At 32.8% G+C, this 21,738-nt stretch overlaps 1 pseudogene; it reads right to left on the bottom strand.

Annotated features, from left to right (window-relative positions):
• Positions 1-20,031: 20,031 nt before the first annotated feature.
• On the bottom strand, positions 20,032-21,738 carry LOC125208937 (scarecrow-like protein 3 pseudogene; annotated as a pseudogene).

Raw genomic sequence — 21,738 nt, 5'->3', positions numbered from 1 at the left:
AATATTAAATGCACAATCTCAACATAGTTAGCAACAAATGTGTAAGAATAGCCTTAAGTTTAGATTTTAACATTTAATTAAGGTTCACAAGGGCTTATAGATATTATTTTTTTCATAAGATTTTATCATTATATTTATGCTTGTTTAGTTAAGTAGGGAGTAAATGTGTGTTAATACAAATTTTTATAAGACATTTATTCTATAATTATTATGTTAATTAATAGTTGAACAACATTAATTTGTTTCCTAGTATCCCTATGATTTTCAAATTAAAGTACTCTTTTCATCCCATAATAAAAATCACATTCAGTCATTTCAGTGAGTCTCACAATAAGACACTTTTACCGTAAATGGTAAATAAGTCTCATATTTCATTTTCTCATTTCACTCATAATTTTCTATTATAAAACCAATATAAAAGAGTTGACCTCATATTATACTCCCTCTGTCCCGCTTAAGATGACACGTTTTCCTTTTTAGTTTGTCCCAACTAAGATGACACATTTCCTTTTTTGTTTTCTTTTTTGGTAACTTTCTCTCTCCAATTGATACACTCAACCACTTTTTCTCACTCCTATTAAAATACCCATCTTTCTTTATCTCTCTACTTTAATACTTACACCCACCTTCTCTCTCTCCAATTAAACACTTTAACTAATAACTCCTAAAATCTCGTGACGGCTAAGCAATGTGTCATCTTAGCCGGGACGGAGGGAGTACTAACTTTTTCAACCCCTTATTCATTAGTACATTTTTTTAAAACTCGTTCTCACACTAAATGTGACTCCTATTGTGGAACGGAGGGAGTAGCTGCTAATTTTCTTCATTTAGTATATATTTAAATTTACATACGTGGGTCGGATCCAATTTTTATATTGAAATAATTTTTTTTAAAATTTTATTTAATTTTTATTTTGAAATAGTTTCCTTTTTGTTTGTTTCTCTCTCTTTTTTGTAATTTTTTGAGTTGTAACTGAAATTTTAAGTATTTGTTGGGAATCAAATTTGTAATTGGGGTTATTCTCCGGGCTTTTTTCACCTATAATTCTTGGTGAAATTTTGTCTTTTTCTTTACTTTAAATTTTTTAGTATAACTGAATTGTAGTTCATGCATGAGTTCGAAGACTTTCTAAAATAGCAAATTTGACTTCTTTGATGAAAGGAAAAAAAATATATTAAATGCACAATCTGAACATAGTTAGCAACAAATATGTAAGAATAGTCTTAACTTTAGATTTTAACATTTAATTAAGATTCACTTAGGGCTTATAGATACTATTTTTTTCATAAGATTTTATTATTATATTTATGCTTGTTTAGTTAATAAGGGACTAAATATGCGATAATACAAATTTTTATAAGACATTTATTCTAGTATCCCTATGATTTTCAAAATAAAGTACTCCCTTCGTCATATAATAAAAGTCATAATTTGTTGTTTCGATCCATCTCATAATGAGAGTCACATTTCACTTTTACCGTAAATGGTAACTAGGTCTCACATTCCATTAACTCACTTCACTCAAAATCTATTACAAAACCAATATAAATTAGTTGACCTTATATTCCATTAACTTTTCCAACCCACTATTTTTACTTAAAACGCGTGCCCACACTAAATGTGACTCATATTGTAAGACGAGGGAGTATCTGCTAATTTCTTCATTTAGTATATATTCAAATTTAAATACGTGGGTTAGATCCAACTTTTATATTGAAAGAATTTTTTTAATTTTATTTAATTTTTATTTTAAAAATAGTTTCCTTTTTATTTATTTTTCTCTCTTTTGTGTACTCCCTCCGTCCGCTATTAGGAGTCTTATTTCTTGGTGGCACGAGTTTTAAGAAATGTTGAGAATAGTGGAAGATAAAAAGTTAGTGGAATAGGGGTCTCATTTATATATATCAGTATTAAATGAAATGTGAGTGAAATGAGTTAGTGGAAGGTGAGACCCTATTACCATCTATGGTAAAAGTGAACCGGGACTGCTATTCGCGGATGGACTAAAATGGCAAAACGAGACTCCTATTTGCGGACGGAGGAAGTATTTTTTTTTGAGTTGTAACTGAAATTTTAAGTATTTGTTGGGAATCAAATTTGTAATTGGGGTTGTTTTCCTGGCTTTTTTCACCTATAATTATTGGTGAAATTTTATCTTTTTCTTTACTTTAAATTTTTTAGCATAACTGAATGGTAAGTTCATGCCTGAGTTCGAAGACTTTTTTAAAATAGCAAATTTGACTTCTTTGATTGATGAAAGGAAAAAAAATATTAAATGCACAATCTGAACATATTTTGCAATAAATGTGTAAGAATAGCCGTAACTTTATATTTTAACACCCAAAGATTTTGTCATTTATGAAAATAGCCTTAAATTTAATAGAAATTATAAAAAATTACTCTAACTTAAAAATGTATTCCTACAAAAATGGCAAAAGTTAATGAAAGTTCAAAATTGTATATTTGGCCTTAACTTTAAAATACTAAAATATGGAGTATATATTTGACCTCTTTAGACAAGTCTAATAGTAATTGATACGTGGGTAGAAAATATAATTGTGTTCAATCAAACCCCAATAGTCTCAGAAAACCACATATATATAAACATTCTGAGTTTCGTGAAACTTCAGACTAATTTTTGGATTTTTTTTTATAATTTGAGCTATTTTTATAATTTTTCCAAAAGTTTTTACCAATATTTTATGACTTCAAACCTCCAGCGATAAACTACAACAACTAGTCCTATTTTTTTCTCCATGAATTTATGATTAATATTCAAGGTTTCAACCAAAACAACTATTTCTGAGAACTACATTGAAATCAATGTCAAGTCAAATTGTAGTATTTCATTCCAGTATTTAAAAAATAACGTTTTAATGAACGAATTGTTCGAATTTGGTTGAAACTATTTATTACTCCATATGTTAGTGTTATGCAAATAATAATCATGTTTAACTCGGTTATTTTTTATCGTTAATAAGAAATTAGTGATACTATAAGACTTTTCATTACTAAAAGTGGTCGCATTAACATCCATCAGTGTTGGCCCAGTTTTCTCGTATATTTTGAATTTAGGCCCAATTTCAGGTACATAAATCTTGGTGATTTTTCGACAAATTAGAAATTTGAGTTAATGAGCCAAATTATTGATTTATGGGTGACAAGTTGATTATATAACTAGATAGCCCATTATTGAACAACATTATATTCAAAGCTGATATTTTCGTAGTGGAATAGCAAATAATTGGTGGACCTCTTGTACTAGGAGAGGCTCACCCACAGTCCCACACAAACATTTATACTTACGGTGGCAATATGTGGTTATATTCTCTTAGATCATTCTTTTTTATGAATGCAAGCCATCAATTCAGTAAAGCAACAATTAAATAGTAAAAAAAATCACCAAAAAGTTAAGAACCGTCATCTCTAGCTAGAGTTTACCATGTCCTCGGGAATTTCAGAACTGACCACTACCTGATTCTTCTCTGGTATCGACTCCATGAGTTAAAGTTCATGTTCCTCCTGATATCACTTGCTATTATGTCATACACAGTGGATGACTACAATAACAACTAGCCTATTATCTTTGTTGTACAACAAAAACCAGAAGTCATCTTCATGCGAGTCCGCTATGCAAATAATCACGGTATAGTGTGAGAGCCTAGTACATGTACATGTTATCAAACACGGTTCAAACCCCGACACCCACTGGGAGACTTTCGACCTTAATCAGCAAACCTGGTCGAATAGGATTAGTAGGATTCCGCCTAAGGCGAGTTCGGTACACCTGTGGACTATGGTAAACCAAAAAAAAAACAAACCTTAAACCCTAAAGTATGATAAATTGAAAAATATACAAGAGCATATCTTATTCTCCACTTATTTTGGAAGCATTTAGCAAAATGAAGAGAAAGACAACAAAGTAGTTTAACAGATATATGTACTAGTATACACTGAATGAATAAAATATGTGCACTAAATGGTTAAATATATGCACTAAAATGCACTGCTGGATGTAGTATAAAATAGGAGTACCATATAAGTTGTATTAGAGTTATACTTTATGTAGAATTCTTGCGAGAAAAATCAATTTTGATAATAACCAATCATATAGATATAGTAATAAAACAATTTGCACATACGCAATATATTAACCAAGTATGCATGTGGAAAAAAAAAATTTACTTGGAGAATACATGGGTTGTGTATTGTTTGCTTTAGGTTTAAATAGAAATATATAGGCATCGGCATTGGATTGTCATTTCGATGATTAATTGTTTTTACTTGGAGAGTAACGTATGAAACATAATAAAATAAAAATTATTAATAATTTTATGTTTTGCTAAAAAAGAAAAATGATTCAGGTAATGTATTACAACACGAAATCGAATACAACTCAAGTAATTTGGGAAAAAGAGAGCAAGTATTACATACAACAAGTAAAGTACCAAAAAAAGAAGTTCAAAAGAAACACACATAGTACCAATGTAGTTAATTTGCGATACACGGATCGGTCATATCTCTGCTGAATCATGAAAGGCGTGGCTTGATTATTGGGACTATTGGGTTATCGGGGGTTGCTTCACCATCTCTTGCATCACCGCGAGATCATTTTCCATCTTCGTTCTTTGCTTACACTCAGACTGGAATTCAGAAGCATTTCTTGCCGTAAGAAAGAATCCAAGTCACCAGAGTCGTGCTTAGAATTTTGATGCATTTCTTGTGCAAGAAAGGATCCAAGTCGCCTGAGTTGTGCTTAGATTTTGATGCATTTCTTGCCGCAAGAAAGGAACCAAGTCACCGGAGTCGTGCTTGGAATTATGATGCATTTCTTGCCACAAGAAATGATCCAAATCACGCGAGTCGTATTAAGCAGTCACTCATGTCTGGCTGCTACACACAAGGCTTTGTGGCATGTGAAGAGATGCTATGCGGTTGAGCTTGATATAGAGGATTCCATAACATGGTTCCTATGAAAAAGGCATGCAAATAAGTGCATGTCACTTATAAGTATAGTGCAATGTATTGCAAGACTATTTTATCAAATTTTGTAAAACTAGACTCGTTTATAAAAATAAAAATGGTCCAAAATACCTAATGAGAACCTATTCAATGTCTTGTTCACACGTCGGCCTTTGCAACCTCCCCGCTTGTTTGAAGACCCCTTCATTCTTCTCCTCCTCATCCTCATCAAGTAGTTCGCCTTCTTGGATACACGAGCAAGGAACCTGCATCTACTAGTATTTTACCGCCTTCCTTGCCTATCTTTCTTGGCTTCAGGATGAAGGTTGATGACACCTACCGAGTTCCACTTGATGTTGGCGTCGAATAGCCTCACCTGCACAAGTTTGGTTGAGAGAGTTATATTGGTTCACGCCACAAACATAGCAATTTATTAATAACATGGAGTGAATTTTATGTTAAGTTATTAATTGATGAAGATACATATATAATTTGCTAAATCAAATTATTTTCAATATTGCATGTAAAATTATTGGATTTTAATTACTAGTATACTCCATTCGTCCCAAGGTAGTTGAGTTGAATTTCTTTCAGGTTGTACCAAGGTAGTTGAGTCATTTCCTTATTCACAAAAGCTTTTCTCTCTCTAATATTTTACTCTCTCTTTCTTTCACTTACTTTTTTTCTATTTCTTACTTTATTATGTCTACTTTAACCTTTAATACATCAATTCAATTAAATCTTGTACCAAAAAATAAATGTCTCTAATACCTTGGGACGGACGAGAGTGTATAAGACGTGTATCATATCATCGATAAATAATAGTATAGAAATAAGAAACACGAGCCTGAAGGGCAAACTGCTCCACTGTCTTGGATGCCTCAGCAGCGGCCGACCAAGCGAGACCTTTCGTCCTCTTGGCGTAGTCTCCACCGTCTGGGTAGCTAACCCCATCAATCTTCTTAAAGCCACCTGCTATACCACAGGTCTGAAGTCATTATTAATGATAAAAGAAAATGAAGCAAAGATATAAAAAAGAACAAGCTCTAGACCTCTTTGGGCTGCGTTGCGAGCCAAAACGCAAGGAAGGACCTTCCAGTTGAAGAGCTTGCGCGAAGACTTTCCGCCTCTCCACCAAGACAAACTCACACCTTGCTCCTCTTTTGGAGTTCGGGCGATTTTGTCCTTTGGGCACTTGCGTTTCCCCGGGCTATCTGCGGGCAAACGGGGTACTCGCGTTGTGGACTTCGTCATTGTGTGAAATGATGAGCCCATCGTGGCTGCATTATCAACACTCTTAGTCCAATCTGTAGAGACTACGCGACAGGAGAGATTTGATTCCAACTGTTGCAAAAAATAATAGAATAATCAGATAACCAATACATGATGGTTTGATGCAACATCAAGAGAATTCAAATCGTTGGGTTATGATGATATACTTACCCATAATTCTAATCCCAATTATATTTCTAGGCACTAACATAGAAACATTTGCTACTTTAATCTAAAATCTTTGAAAATTATCAGATTTGTTGCTTTGGAGACATAATTTTTACATATATAGTAGGCCTAGGGAAATTTGTTCAATTAAGAACCTATTGAAATAAGAAATTTTGAATCATTTACACCAAATCTATAATGTTTTTGCATGCACTAATATACACTAATGTGCTAAGTATATGCACCAAATGGATAAGTAAATGGAAAAGAACAAACGACGTCATTTTGGCCTTATGATTTAAAGAAAGGTTCAGGCATCACCGCCTTTAGATGATATAAAAAGGAAAAAGAAAATAAATGGAAAGAGCAAATAGAGACATTTTAGGTTTAGGTTTTTAAATTAGGAGGCATGAATACAGTCTCACCATTTTGATTATATAACAAAAAAGGAGAAAAATTAAGAAGAAGAACAAACGACGTCGTTTTGGCCATACATTTTATAAAAAAAATTAAAAAGAACAAACGACTTCGTTTTGCCCGTACATTTTTTAAAAAATTAAAAAGAACAAATGACATCGTTTTTCCTTTCTTTTTAAAAATAATAAAAGATAGCAAACGACGTCGTTTTGGCCTTTCGTTTTAAAAAAAAAAGTTCAGGCAAGGCTACCTTTAGAAGATATAAAAAGGAAGCACGAACAATGAGTCGTCATTTTTTATTATATAACTAAATAGCAGAAATTTCAAAAAAGAACAAACGATGCCGTTTTGGTCGTGCATTTAAAAAAGAAAAAGAACAAATGACGTTGTTTTTTGACTTTATGCTTTTAAAGAAATAAAAAAGTTTGAGGCAACACCGCTTTCAAAGTATATAAAAAAAGGAAAAAGAAAATAAATGGAAAGAATATTTAAATAGGAGAAAAATGAAATGACTAAACGACGTCGTTTCATCCCTAGTTTTTGAAAAAAAAAATATGGCCCGGGCAGCGCAGCAAGGCGCTTCCCGGGCCATAAATAAAGGTATAACTCTTGAAACTCTTTTAACACCACAATGGCACAATCTACTTTAATAGAAAATCAAATGAGTTCAATCACAAAATTCCAATTGCAGAAGAATTCTGAAAGAGAGAGTATACAGAATAGGTGAAGAAGCGTTTTCAGTTGTGAGATAGTTCTGATAGTGTTCGGCTCTTTATAGTAGTTCGATTCTGGCAATTTACAACACTCTGATGCGGAAGGTACCACCACCTCTTTTTCTTTAATTTTATACTGGATGACAGATAAGAATCCATCTGTATGCTTTGTTATTTCAGGTATCAATAAAATAATACTCCCTCCGTCTCATGTTACTCGCACTTTTCATTTTAGGCCGTAAATTTAAAATTGATTTTTTAGTGTAATTAAATTAAAATTTTAAGTGTAATGAGACATCACTTAATAAAGGACCTCTTAAATTAATCTAACATAATAATTAAATGCATTAATTCTAACTTAAACTATAAATAATGTAAGGAGTTTGTGACGTGCCGAAAAGTAAAAGTGCAAGTAATATGGGACGGAGGGAGTAATACAGTACTAATTCTTTTTGTGGTAATAAAAAAACATTTAGTTTGAAGAAAAAATATTTTGTCAATGAAATTATGCTTTTTCGTCACAATTGTATGCCTTTTTTTGCCTATTAATTTATTTTTCCCTTTTTAGTGTCTTTAATTTTATTTATAATGTTGATTTTTCAAATTTTCAACTCTGGATTTTATTTTCAACGGACGGTTGTATTTTTTGTAAATTTACACATTTTGATTTGCCTTTTTTGGTATATTTATTTAGTTTTAATCTCCATTTATCATAATTTTATCAATAAAATTATGCTTTTTCGTCATAATTGTATACCTTTTTTTGCCAATTTATTATTTTTTCCTTTGTACGGTCTTTAATTTTATTTATAATGTTGATTTTTAAAATTTTCAACTCTAGATTTTATTTTCGGACGGTTGTATTTCTTGGAAATTTACTTCTTTTGATTTGCCTTTTTTTGATATATTTTTTAAATTTTAATCTGCATTCGTCATATTGAGATAAGAACGTAGTTAATGCGCCGTTGGAGTGCTTGAGAATATTAGCATATTCAAAGCTGGCACTGATATATTTAAATTGAAAGTGTAACAATATAAATTAAATAAAAAATACTATGATTAAAATTCACAAAATACAAATTAATTAAGTGGTGAAATCAAATCCTAATTCGATTACTTTTATTTTAACATTATGGTATTCCACTTCCATTTTGGATAGTTTCCATTAATTTACATGCGATTATTAATTTTACATTGTAGAATATACCATAATCAGTGGGGTTGCAAATACAAATGTTTAGTGGGAAAATATAGGAATCAATAAGCCAAATAAAAATCTCTAGAAGTCGTGTTATTGCACCATCGTTTATTCGAGTTTCATGCTCTTATGGGTCGGGAAATTCAAATTTCGTGTTTAGAAATGGGTTATAACTTATAAATAACATTTAACATCCGGGCTTCTATGGTTTTGACATAAGATTTAATCATTATATTTATGTTGATAGCATTAGTTAATTATATGGGAATAAATGTGTAATATTACAAATTTTTGTACGAAATTTATTCTATTACTATATGATTATGTTCATAAATAATATAAAACATTAATCTGTTTCATAGTATCCCCTTTGGTTTTCAAAATAAAGTATCTTCTAATGTTCTTCATTTAGTGTATTTTTAAATTTAAATGAGTTGTGGGCATTGTTCAAATTTTTATAATAAATGAAAAAATTTAAATTTTATTCTGTTTTTATTTTGAAAATAGTTTTCTTTTTATTTATTTCTTTCTTTTTTATATTTTTTCGAGTTGTAACTAAAATTTAAGTATTTACTGAGAATCAAATTCAATTTTCGAACTGTATTCTTGGCTTTTTCACCTAATATTGCATAGTGAAATTTCGTCTTTTTTCTTTGGTTTTAAATTTTATATCATAACTGACAAGTAAGTTCATGCATGACTTGGAAGACTTTTTTAAAAAGAAAACTTTAATTTGCCTTTTTTGGTATATTTATTTAATTTTAATTAATTTATATTCGTCATATTGAGATAACAACGAAGATAATGCAAAATTAAAGTGCATGAGAATATTATCATATTCAGAGCTGGCATTGACATTTTTCAATTGAAAGTGTTACAATATAAATTAAATAAAAATATAATTAAACTTCACAGATTACAAATTAATCAAGTGGTGAAATTTGCAAAACAAATTCTAATTCCAGTGCTTTTATTATAACATTAGGATATTCCACTTCCATTTTAGAGAGTTTCAATTAATTGACGTGCGATTATTAATTTTACACTTCGGAGAGTTTCATTCAATTTATATGCGATTATTAATTTTACAGTGAAGAATATACCATAATTGATTGGATTGCAACTACAAATTTTTAGTGGAAAATTATAGAAATCAATATGTCAAATAAATCTCTAACGGGATTATTGCAACACGTTTATTCGAGTAATTTCATGCTCTTTTTGGTTGGGAAATTCGAATTTCATATTTAAAAATGGGTTATAAGCTATAAATATCATATAAATTAAGGTTCATAAGGGCTTATGGAGAGTAGTTTTAACATAAGATTTTATCATTATACTTATGCTAATATTAGTTAATATGGGAATAAATGTTTGATACAACAAATTTTTATAAGACATTTCATATGATTCTATGTTAACAAATATTTAAAAACATTAATTTGTTTCCTAGTATCCCCTATGATTTTCAAAATAAATTATCTTCTAATTTTTTTCATTTGGTGTATATTTGAATTTAAATATGTTGGGGTTGATCCACCTTTTATACTGAAAGAAAAATTTTAAATTTTTATCCAGTTTTTATTTTGAAAATAGTTTCTTATTTTTTTTACTTGTTTTCTCTTTTGGTATTTTTTCGAGTTGTGACTGAAATTTTAAGTATTTGTTGGGAATCAAACTTGTAATTCATGTTGTTTTCTAACTTTTTTCACCTAATATTAATTGCGTAGTGAAATTTCGTCTTTTTCTTTACTTCAAGTTTTTTGATATAACTGACAAATAAGTTTATGCAAGACTTTTTTAAAACAAATAAATGTAGGGAAAGCAAATTTTCCTTCTTTGATGAAAGAAAAAAAATATTAAATGCACAATTTGCACATCATAAGCAACAAATGTGTAAGAATATAGCATTTTGATATTTTAGCTATGACCCAAACATTTGGTTATTTATAAAAATAGGCTTTCCTTTAGTAGAAATTATAAAAATGACTCTAACTAATGAAAGTTGTGTAACTGGCCTTAACTTCAAAAAAAATAAAAAGACAATATTTAGATTTTAATATTTGTCCGAAAATAGTGACATGGTTTCAACATGAAGTTTGCTTCAAAATTATCGGATCTTTGTTGCTCCATATATTAAATTTATATACTATCTTCGTCCGTCATTAAGAATCTCCTTACTTTTCAACACGTGTTTTGATAAATATTCAGAAAAGTGGGTTGAAAAAATTAATCGAATAAAGATCCATTTTCAAATTTTAAATGAAATATGAGTAGAATGAGCTAGTGGAACGTGAAGTTTATACTATTTATAGTAAAAATAAACCGGGACTTCTATTCGCGAATGAACCGAAATGAAAAAATGAGACACTTATTCGCTGACTCTGAGAGTAATTTTCCTAGTTCATGTAACAACTATTTTACAACCTTCGTGAAAGTTCAGGCCTTTTTTTGGATTATTTTATATTAGGGCTATTTTTCAATTTTTCTGAAACTTTTTGCCAATATTTTACGACTCCAAAGCTCGAACGATATACTGCAACTAATCCTCTCTTTTTCATCATTGTGAATATATGATTAACGTTCGAGGTTTCAAACAAGAACAACGTATTATGAGTATTATGTAATGATTAACTTTGGCCGTTTTGATGATATTAAATTTTATATGTGTACAAATAATTCGGTGGAATAATATATATCCAAAAAATAAATTAGATTAATGAAAACTACTTTGAAATCAATGTGAGGTTAAATTATATTGTTACTCCACTAATTAAGAAAACGTTTTAATAAACTAAATGTTGGAATTTGGTTGAATGATTACTCATATATACTACTATAGTGTGTTATAAAAATAATAATCATATTTTACTCAATTATACTCTATACTTTTAATTAGAGCTAATCACTTCTCTACTTTAATAGAGCCAAGTGATAAATAAGATTTTCATTATAAAAAGTGATACTGCATAGCATCGGCGGAATCCCAAAGATATTCAAAAATGGGTCGCAAATTAACATCCATTAATATTGGCCCAATCTCCTTGTATATTTTGAATTTAGGCCCAATTTCATTACGGATGGCCCAGTATTGAATAGTACTAGTAGTAGATTTTTTTACATAGGAGAGGCTTGCCCATAAAAACATTCCTTTACTTTCATATGCCTGGTTTCTATTTATTTTTTATTTGTTTTTTTATGAATGCGAACCATCGTTTTAGTAAAGCAACAAAATATTGTAGAAAAATATCACCAACAAAAATAAAATAAAAATTCTAAAGAAACACTATACACAATAGAAGTTTTCACACTAAAACTAATCCCAAAACACAATAGCCAACACCGAATAGGGCAACCTTTGGAACTGCTGCTGAATCCATGGGCAGGTAAGAGAAAGAGAAAAATATTTGAAATAGTCTTAATAAATAATGAGACTCGTTGATAGTATATGGTGAAAAACTTTCCAAATATAAAAGTAGACTATTAATTAGAAATGGAGATAGTAAATAAAGTGCTATGACATGAACAAGAGGCATCTCTACCATATATATAAATTTGTAATATGTAGAGTTTAGTGTATAGTATATAGTTTCCACACTTCTTACAATATTTTTTCAATTCACATATATTATATAGGTGTATATTCATATCCTTATACTAAATATTTGGAAAACACAAAACACTATAGTCTACTTTTTAGCCTAATAATGTAGCTCGGATAATAGTATAGCATTTTAGTCTGATAATATTTCCTTCTATAAAGGAAAATGATTCGAATAACGTGAAACAATATGAAATAAAATACAAGTAACATGGATTATAGAGAGTATTATTCCCTCCGTCCCCGATTAAGAGTCAGACTTTGACCGGGCACAAGTTTTAAGAAATGTAAAGAAAAGTTGGTTGAAAAAGTTAATGGAATGTGGGACCCATTTTTTTATATTGGTTTTATAATAAAATGTGAGTGAATTGAGTTAGTGGAAGGTGGGACCTACTACTATTTATGGTAAAAAATGAAGTGTGACTCTTAATTGGGGACGGACCGAAATGGAAAAGTGTGACTCTTAATCGGGGACAGAGGGAGTACTTAAAAACAAATATTCAAAGTAAGTTCAAAAGAAACACTCATAGGATCATGTTTGTAGTTAGTTTGTGATACATAGGTCGATCATATCTATGCTGAATCGCGAAAGGTGTGGCTTGACTATTGGGATTGTTTGGCCATCATGGGTTCTTCACCAACTCTTGCATCACTGCAAGATCATTTTCCATCTTCGTTCTTTGCTTCTAAAATAAAGGTACAACTCTAGAAATTCTTTTAACACCACAATCTACTTTAATACATTTGCCTATTAAGAATACTAAAATGCAGGAACATTGATGAATACACCCTCAAGGATATGCTTCACGTTTCCAATATGGGCAGCCTCAACTGCATTGTTCCACCAACGGCCGGAATAGCTTTGATCTAACCAGGGGCCGCATAGAAGGCTACGGAGGCGATCCTCGATCCAGATTAGATGGCATGTGACATCAACCAGATGGATCTTCCTACTATCCGACCCTGGCACGATACCCAAAGCCTGGCTCGTGAAATTGTCAGATGCTTGAACATTATCACTGGCAATGAACAAGCAATCTTTTTCCAATTGCGGAACTTTGCAACAGATGGACCATCCGCAGTCCTCTCTCCTGGTGGTGGCTGGACCCAGATCTCTAAGATTCGGCCACGAAAATGCAGCACACTTGTTGGAGATCACCTTTATCTGCTTTCCAATGATCTTCTCCTGCTGATTTCGTCGCTTGCTCTTCTTCGGACCATTTTGAGGCCAACTCCTTGGAGAACTTGTATGACATACGAGCAAACCCGTAGAGATTGGCGTAGTTTGCCACTTTCGAATAGCTGGTTGATGTTCCTTCATCTCTAGGGCTTACCATGTCTGCGGGAACTTCAGAACTGGCCACTAATTGATTCTCCTCCGGTGTCTTAGACTCCACGAGTTAAGTTCCAGTTCCTCCGCATAGAACTTGCTATTATGTCATACACAGTGGATGATGCCTCTAGCGCTGCTACAATGGCTAGCATATCGTCTTTGTTGTGCAACGAAAACCAGTAGTCGTCTTCACACGAGACCGCCCTGCAAACTGATGCAGACGCGCATTCTGCATCAGCGAGGGATGTGAAATGTGATCTGAGCGCTGTCATGAGCGCCAGATGCACACCGTCGAGTCGTTGCTCACCAGAGCGGCGGCAAAGTCGCCGATCTGGAACGGCTCACGAGCAACGTGACGCTGAAGTATCTCAATAAATGAATTAAATTATTAGTGCCCAAACTCAAAACAACACAATCAAATGTAGTAATAGAAAATCAAATGAGTTCAATCACAAAATTCCAATTGCAGAAGAATTCTGAAAGAGAGAGTATACAGAATAGGTGAAGAAGCGTTTTCAGTTGTGAGATAGTTCTGATAGTGTTCGGCTCTTTATAGTAGTTCGATTCTGGCAATTTACAACACTCACTGAGCAAGGTACTACCACCCTTTTTTCTTTCATTTTAAACCTAGTTTGAAGAAAAAAAAATTATCAATAAAATTATGCTTTTTCGTTACAATTGTTTGCCTTTTTTGTCAATTTATTTATTTTTTCTTTTTTACGGTCTTTAATTTTATTTATAATGTTGATTTTTCAAAATTTCTATTCTGGATTTTACTTTCAATGGACGGTTGTATTTCTTGGATTTTTACACCTTTTGATTTGCCTTTTTTGGTATATTTATTTAATTTTAATCTCCATTTATCACAGTTTTATCAATAAAATTATGCTGTTTCGTCATAATTGTATGCCTTTCTTGTCAATTTATTTATTTTTCCTTTTTACAATATTTAATTTTTTTTCTTACAATGTTGATTTTTCAAATTTTCAACTCTGGATTTTATTTTCAACGGACGGTTATATTTCTTGGATTTTTACACCTTTTGATTTGTCTTTTATCTCTATTTGTCATATTGAGATAAGAACGTAGTTAATGACCAGTTGAAGTGCCTAAAAATACTAGCATATTCAAAGATGGCATTGATATATTTTAATGGAAAGTGTTACAATATAAATTAAATAAAAAATACTATGACTAAAATTCACAATAAAGTGTCATCTAATTTTCTTAATTTAATGTAAATTTGAATTTAAATAAGTTGTGGGGTTTGAACCGATTTTTATATTGAAAGAAAATTTTTTAATGTATTCACTTTTTATTTTGAAAATAGTTTCCTTTTTATTTAGTTTTCTCTCTTTTTTTTGTATTTTTTCGAGTTGTAACTGAAATTTTAAGTATTTGTTGAGAATTAAATTCATATTTCGGGCTATATTCCTGGCTTTTTCACCTAATATTGCATAGTGAAATTTCATCTTTTTCTTTGCTTTAATTTTATTAGCATAACAGACAGGTAAGTTCATGCATGACAAACTTTGATTTGCCCTTTTTGGTATGTTTATTTAATTTTAAATCTACATTCGTCATATTGAGATGAGAACGTAGTTAATGCACAGTTGGAATGCATGAGAATATTCTTAGTATATTTGGAGTTGGAATTGATATTTTTCTTAGTATATTTGGAGTTGGAATTGATATTTTTCTTTCGAATAAATAAAAATATGATTAAAATTCACAGATTACAAATTAATTAAGAGGTGAAATTTGCAAAACAAATCCTAATTCAGTGCTTTTATTATAACATTATGATATTTCACTTCCACTTTGGAGAGTTTCAATTAATTTACATGCGATTATTAATTTCACAGTTCTATATCATAATTAGTGGGATTGCAACTATAAATTTTTAGTGGGAAAATACAGGAATCAATAGGTCAAACAAATCTCTAGAAATCGTGATTATTGCACCACCGTTCGAGTTTCATGCTCATTTTTTGTAGGAAAAATTCAAATGTCATGTTTAAAAATGGGTTATATAGTAACTTAGAAGTAAGATTAAATTAAGGTTCATAAGGGCTTATAGAGAGTAGTTTTAACATAAAATTTGATCACTATATTTATGCTAATAGTATTAGTTAATTTGGGAATAAATGTTTAATATAACAAATTTTTATAAGACATTTAAAATGCTACAAATATTATGATTTGTCCGAAAATAGCCTGTTTCAACATGAAGCTTGCTTCAAAATTGTAGAATCTTTGTTGCTCATACTTTTTATTGTTCGTGTTATTTTACAACCTTCTTGAGAGATCACGTGATTTTTGGTGCCAATATTTCATGACTCCACAGGTCGAGCGATAAACTAAAACAATAATCCTATTTTTCCTTCATTATGATTAATGTTTGAGGTCTCAGCCAAGAACAAGATTTTGTGAGTACTCATTGATTCATTCATTATGGTTTAACTGTGGACATATTGACATTTTTACGTGTACTAATAATTCGATTAAACAATATTATATTGATACGCTCGGATTTTGCACTGTTTTAAGATCCTTAATTGGTCTGTTTTCAATGTCTAAATCGCAATTCATGTCCATATTTTGCATATTTTATCTATTTTGGTATTTTGACATGTTTTGTGAAAATTGTGCATATTTGAGCCAAAAAGATGGAAAAAGTCGAAGATGGAAGTCTGGATCGTCCAAGATGTCCAGCGGCCCGCTGCATCATGCGCAGCGACGCTACACCTATAGCGGCCCGCTCCGGAGAAAATTGTGCTACAAATTTGAAGACTCCCAGTGACCGCTGGGGAGTGCGCAGCGACCGCTCGAGAAGGTCCCGAAGCCACTAGACTAATTTGCAGCGACCGCTACAACACATGCAGCGGCCGCTACACAAATGGGCAGGAGCTACGGATAACGCACAGCGACCGCTGGCCAAAGTGCAGCGGTCCGCTGCGAAAACGCGGCACACGATTTGACCTAGATTTTCTCCAGATTTTACCAAGATTAGCCAACATTTTCCTTATACCCATAGGACTCGAATGTTCCCCTATATATACCCCCTCAAACCTCTTCATTCAACACACACTCATACCTTACTTTACACACTTTATGCCTCATAATTCTAGAGCATAATATTTGAGAGTTCTTCGTTGTGCAAGAGGTTGAAGATGGATTCAAGTGAAGATCAAGGCTACAAGGATTCTACCTTTGGGTTTTATCGCTTTAGTTCTTATGTTTACTTTGTTTTCCCTTCAAACTATGTTTTTAGATTATTCTATCATGTGTAACTAAATTCATAGGATTATAAGGATGTGTTAGCAACAACTTTGGTTATACAATTCATTTTTCTATTTAATATCCGTTTTATTTTTACTTCGTTTCTTCCTTAAGTTGTTCCGTAATACTTCATGTTTGAGTGACACATTCGATGAAGATTTAATATAACTTGCTACATAATCGTGAGAGGAGGTTGGCGAGTTAGATCCACTTAATAGACACTACAATTAGCTTCCCTTAAAACGGCACTGTTAATTGAAAGTGGACACTTTACAAGGGTCTTAGGAGCTTTTAGGAGTTACGAATCTAGGATTGACAACCCTAGTGTTAGTAATCTACGCTTGTACCGCATTGGCATAACTAATGTGACTCGTTCTATCGAAGTATAAACTGTGCTAGGGTATTGTAGTTGGAATTTGTATAACCAGTTTCATAACTGTGAACGCGCATCCCTGGAATTCTCTTATCTCATATATTTTACCTCTAGTTTTTGTTGCAATTAGCTGTTTACTGTTTTCCGTATTCTTGTTTTCAAAAAATTTCATAAAAATCATTGTTTCTCAAAATAGTAAAAGAAGTTTAGTAGAAGGTAGTCAGTCGGTGATATTATTCCCCGTGTTTGACAATCCGGTACTGACCTTTAGCTATACTAGATCTCCCATGTATACTTGCAGGTGTTTTTAGTGCTAATAAATAGTGCATCATATATCATTCAGACAAGAAAGATAAATAAGAACTACATTAAAATCAATGTCAAGTCAAATTATATTGTATCTCCACTACTCTCTTCGTCCACGAATAGAAGTCTCGTTTTTTCATTTTAGTTCGTTCGTGAATAAGAGTCTCGATTTACTTTTACCATAAATGGTAATAGGGTCCCATCTTCCACTAACTCATTCCACTTACATTTCATTTAAAACTAATATACTATATACAAGTGAGACCTCTATTCCATTAACTTTTTTCCATTCATTTTTTTTAATATTTCTTAAAACTCGTGCCGTCAAGAAATGTCACTCCTAACGGCGGACGGAGGGAGTATTTAAGAAACGTTTTAATAGATGAGCTGTTGGAATTTGGTTGAACAATTACTTATATATAGTGTTCGAAAATAATAATAATAATATTTAACTCGATCATGTTTATTTTTTATTAAAGCTAAGTGATTATAAAACCATCATTATCAAAAGTGATACTGCATAGCGTCGCCGAAATCCCAAAAAACTTCCAAAATGGGTCACATTAACATAAATCAATGTTGGCCCAATGTCCTTGTATGTTTTGAATTTAGGCCCAATTTCAGCTATATAAATCTTGATGCAGTTTGAATTCAGATACAGTATTAAGGAATTCGAAAATTTGACTTAATGGCTGCATCACTTATTTATTGGTAACAAGTATATATAACTAGATAGCCCAGTACTTAATAACATTATATAAGTATTTTTATACATAGGACCGTCTCACCCATACAAACATATTTTTTAATTTTTTACAATGCAATTGGCACATGTGGTTTCTATTCTAGTAGGTTTTTCACTTATTAATTTTTTGAATACGAGCCATCAGTTCAGTAAAGCAACAAAAAATTATAGAAAAATATCGCCAGCAAAAATAAAATAAAAATTCTAAAGAAACATTATACACAATAGAAGTCTTCACACTAAAACTAATCCAAAGCAAACAATAGTCAACAATAGTATTATATATGGTGAAAAACTTCCAAAATATAAAAATAGACTTTCTTTTAGAAATGGAGATAGAATCATATTCAGTGCATGAATAGGAGTCCCCTCTATCATTTACAATACCATATTTAAATAGTCAAATGGCTTAAAAAGTCATGAAATTTAGTCATACTTAATTTTATTCTATCCTGCAACTTTTAAAAATAGTCAATTATATTAAAACTTTGATAATTTTTGTCTATTGTCCTATTAGCAAAAAATTTCATCGTATTGCGCATATGAATTTATCAACATAATGCATGCATATGTTAAAATTGACTAAATGTATTAAATGACATCGTTTAAAAAGCCAAATGTTTTGTTCGCATGATATTTTTGTTTATCAAAATCATACACATAATTTCTCCCAAATCATAAATCAAAGTTATAATATAATTTGTCATTTTAAAAGTTGCATAATCAATCAAAATTTGACCAAACTTCATGATTTTTTACTCTATATTTTTCACGACAAATTCTTTCACATGGAATTTATGATTCGTAGCTTCATTTCTAAACGTGGATTTGACATAATACTTATTTCCCTATTCAAACTTAGGAAATTAGAAATCTCTTTGATATCATAGTAAAGTGAAAAGGCGAAGAATATGCCAAAATATGATACTATTGAGATGTCATAAAGATAAATTGCAGAGTAGAAGATAGAGTTTGATAAATCTCTAATTTGTATTGTTGATAGATCGGGAACAAAAGGGCGACATACCTTTTGTTTTCATCTAGTAGTGGTCGTCGTCAACTATATCATCACTTTTCTTTTCCATTTTATTCATTGGATTGGACTTTATATTTTTGGCATATTGTACGAACTCATATGGTGTTTTAGGAAAATCTTATTCATTATAATTGTTTTCTTTTGTTCTATCATTATTATTATACTAGTACTACTACTTAATAGTGCAAATTTTATTTTACCATTCTACTTTGCCCTTATAAATGTACCGATAAAGAGATCGATGTCCATGATAAATTAATTGTGACAAAAAAATATAATGAAATCTATGAAATCAAAAGCCTTGTCCCAATCGATTTGGAGGTATTCATATTCGAATCAAAACATGACAATTTTCTAGCTTAGATTCAAATGTGAGTGACGTTATATTTTGACCCATCACACGCCTCATATTAGTTAATATGAAATTTTATTAGTATGAAAAAATTGACAAAAGTATTAAGCTTTTTAATGTTAGCATTAATTACTACTCCTAGTATTTGACTATTTTCAAAGTTGGGAACAAAAGTTAGTAGTAATTTACAATAGTTTTAATCTTGTTATCTTAACCTATTACAGACGAAATAATGTTGACAACAAAATTAAAATCAACAATTTAACCTGAGATTCTTGAAATCTTCTTCACATTTGATAAGAGGTTAATCTACCATAACACACAAACTGCATAATTGAGTTCAATCTACAAACATTGATCTCAACAAATAACTCAAATCACAATCAAACCATGCTAATACTATGCACATACAACAAAGTGATCAACTTCTCCTCTACAAATGATCAAATAGTGAAGAAGAATCAAACCCAACCTAAAAAATCCTTTCACCTCCTAAATCTCCAAGCCGAAACAGAGTAGATTGGCCGATCTTGCCAACAAATCACAACACTCCCATTCTCATCTCTAATCTTGTATCCATCACACTTGTATCCCTGCAGCAGCCTCTTCGCCTGCAGCATCGCGTAGTAGCTAAGTGGCACGCCCGCGAATCCGGCCCCCTCCAGCCTCTGGCTCCATTTCTCGAGCTTCTCGTGCCTCTCCCGCCTCTCTGTCCCCTCACACGCGATGATGTTCTTGATCTCCTCCCCCAACACCATCTTCTCCATCCTCTGCCTCTCCAACGAAGCTCGTGGCAGAGTCGACTCCATGCAGTCGAACAGCGCAGCGTAGAAGTGGAGAGACTCCGAGAGTCTCTCCATCAGGTGTCTCCCGTTGTGGTCAGATTCGTGCTCGGTCACAACCATGATTTTCGGGGAAAGACCCCATATCGCGTTGAGGAAGCTCTCCACGCCCGGGGATTGGGGCGAGGAGAGCGGGGACGAGGAGGAGCCTGAGTCATTGCTCGAGCTCCTCCCACCACGAGGATCGTCTTCACACGCTAGATGCGTGTGAAGATGCATAACCGAAATAACCGCCAAGGCCTCCCCTGTTTTCACACGAAGTTTCTCAAAATCAAGCTTTTCAACCTTCATATCAATCAAAATAGGGTTGAATTGGAACGGAATATCTAAATTCTCGGCCGTATCGCTCAGTGCGTGCGCCATCTGATCCAGCACCTCCCTCCGGTGGTGCACCGCCGTGATCCGGAGATGCGGCGGCCCCTCCGGCCGGGCGCTGAGGTCCTGGATCAGCGCGCGCCACTGAACCGGCTCGGCAGCATTGAGATCGATCAGATGGACAACCTTCTCCCCTTCCATTGCCTCGACGATCGCCTGATTGCTGATCACGGAAGCCACCTTCATAAACGGAAGCAGCTCGAAGAACATCCGCCTTGTTGCGATCTCCTCCGCCGCCGCGGCCGGAACCCTAGTGGAATTGAAGGCCTTGTACACGCCGGGCCAGGATCGGAGGATCCGGTCGGCGAGGGCTTCGGAGAAGTAGGCGGCGATGCGCTGCATCGTGTCGCCTTGCGGCGAGGCGAGGCCGGAGATTTGATCGAGGGCGATGTTCGCGCTCTCGAGGTTGCCGGCGGCGACGAGGCTGGAGCAGTTGAGGAGTAAATGGATCAGATACAATCCTCTCTCTTCCGGTTTAAGCTCCTTCAGCCATGGATGTGGCGCCGTCGGAGCTGGCGATAGCGAAGTCATCGGAAAATTTTGCAGCGGCGACGAAGTCACGGATGATGATCCGTCCTCTTGAAACATTTGTGCGGAATCAGGGATTTGAGTGACTGATTTTGGTGCGGAGTGAGAGAGAAATTCGATCGAATTGCAAATTATAGCAGCAATTGAAAGAGGTTTAAAGCTGAATCCTTCTAGAGAGAAGGGAAATTGATGTGAGGAAAGTGGTTTATTGTGGAAGAAGGAATAAGGATTTTG

Source organism: Salvia hispanica, chromosome 3 (assembly GCF_029641045.1).
Source record: "Salvia hispanica isolate PSC_SH4W2 chromosome 3, Shi_PSC_v1, whole genome shotgun sequence".
Lineage (NCBI taxonomy): Eukaryota > Viridiplantae > Streptophyta > Magnoliopsida > Lamiales > Lamiaceae > Salvia > Salvia hispanica.
Note: the sequence above shows the minus strand (reverse complement) of the source record. Positions and strands in the feature narration are given on the sequence as shown.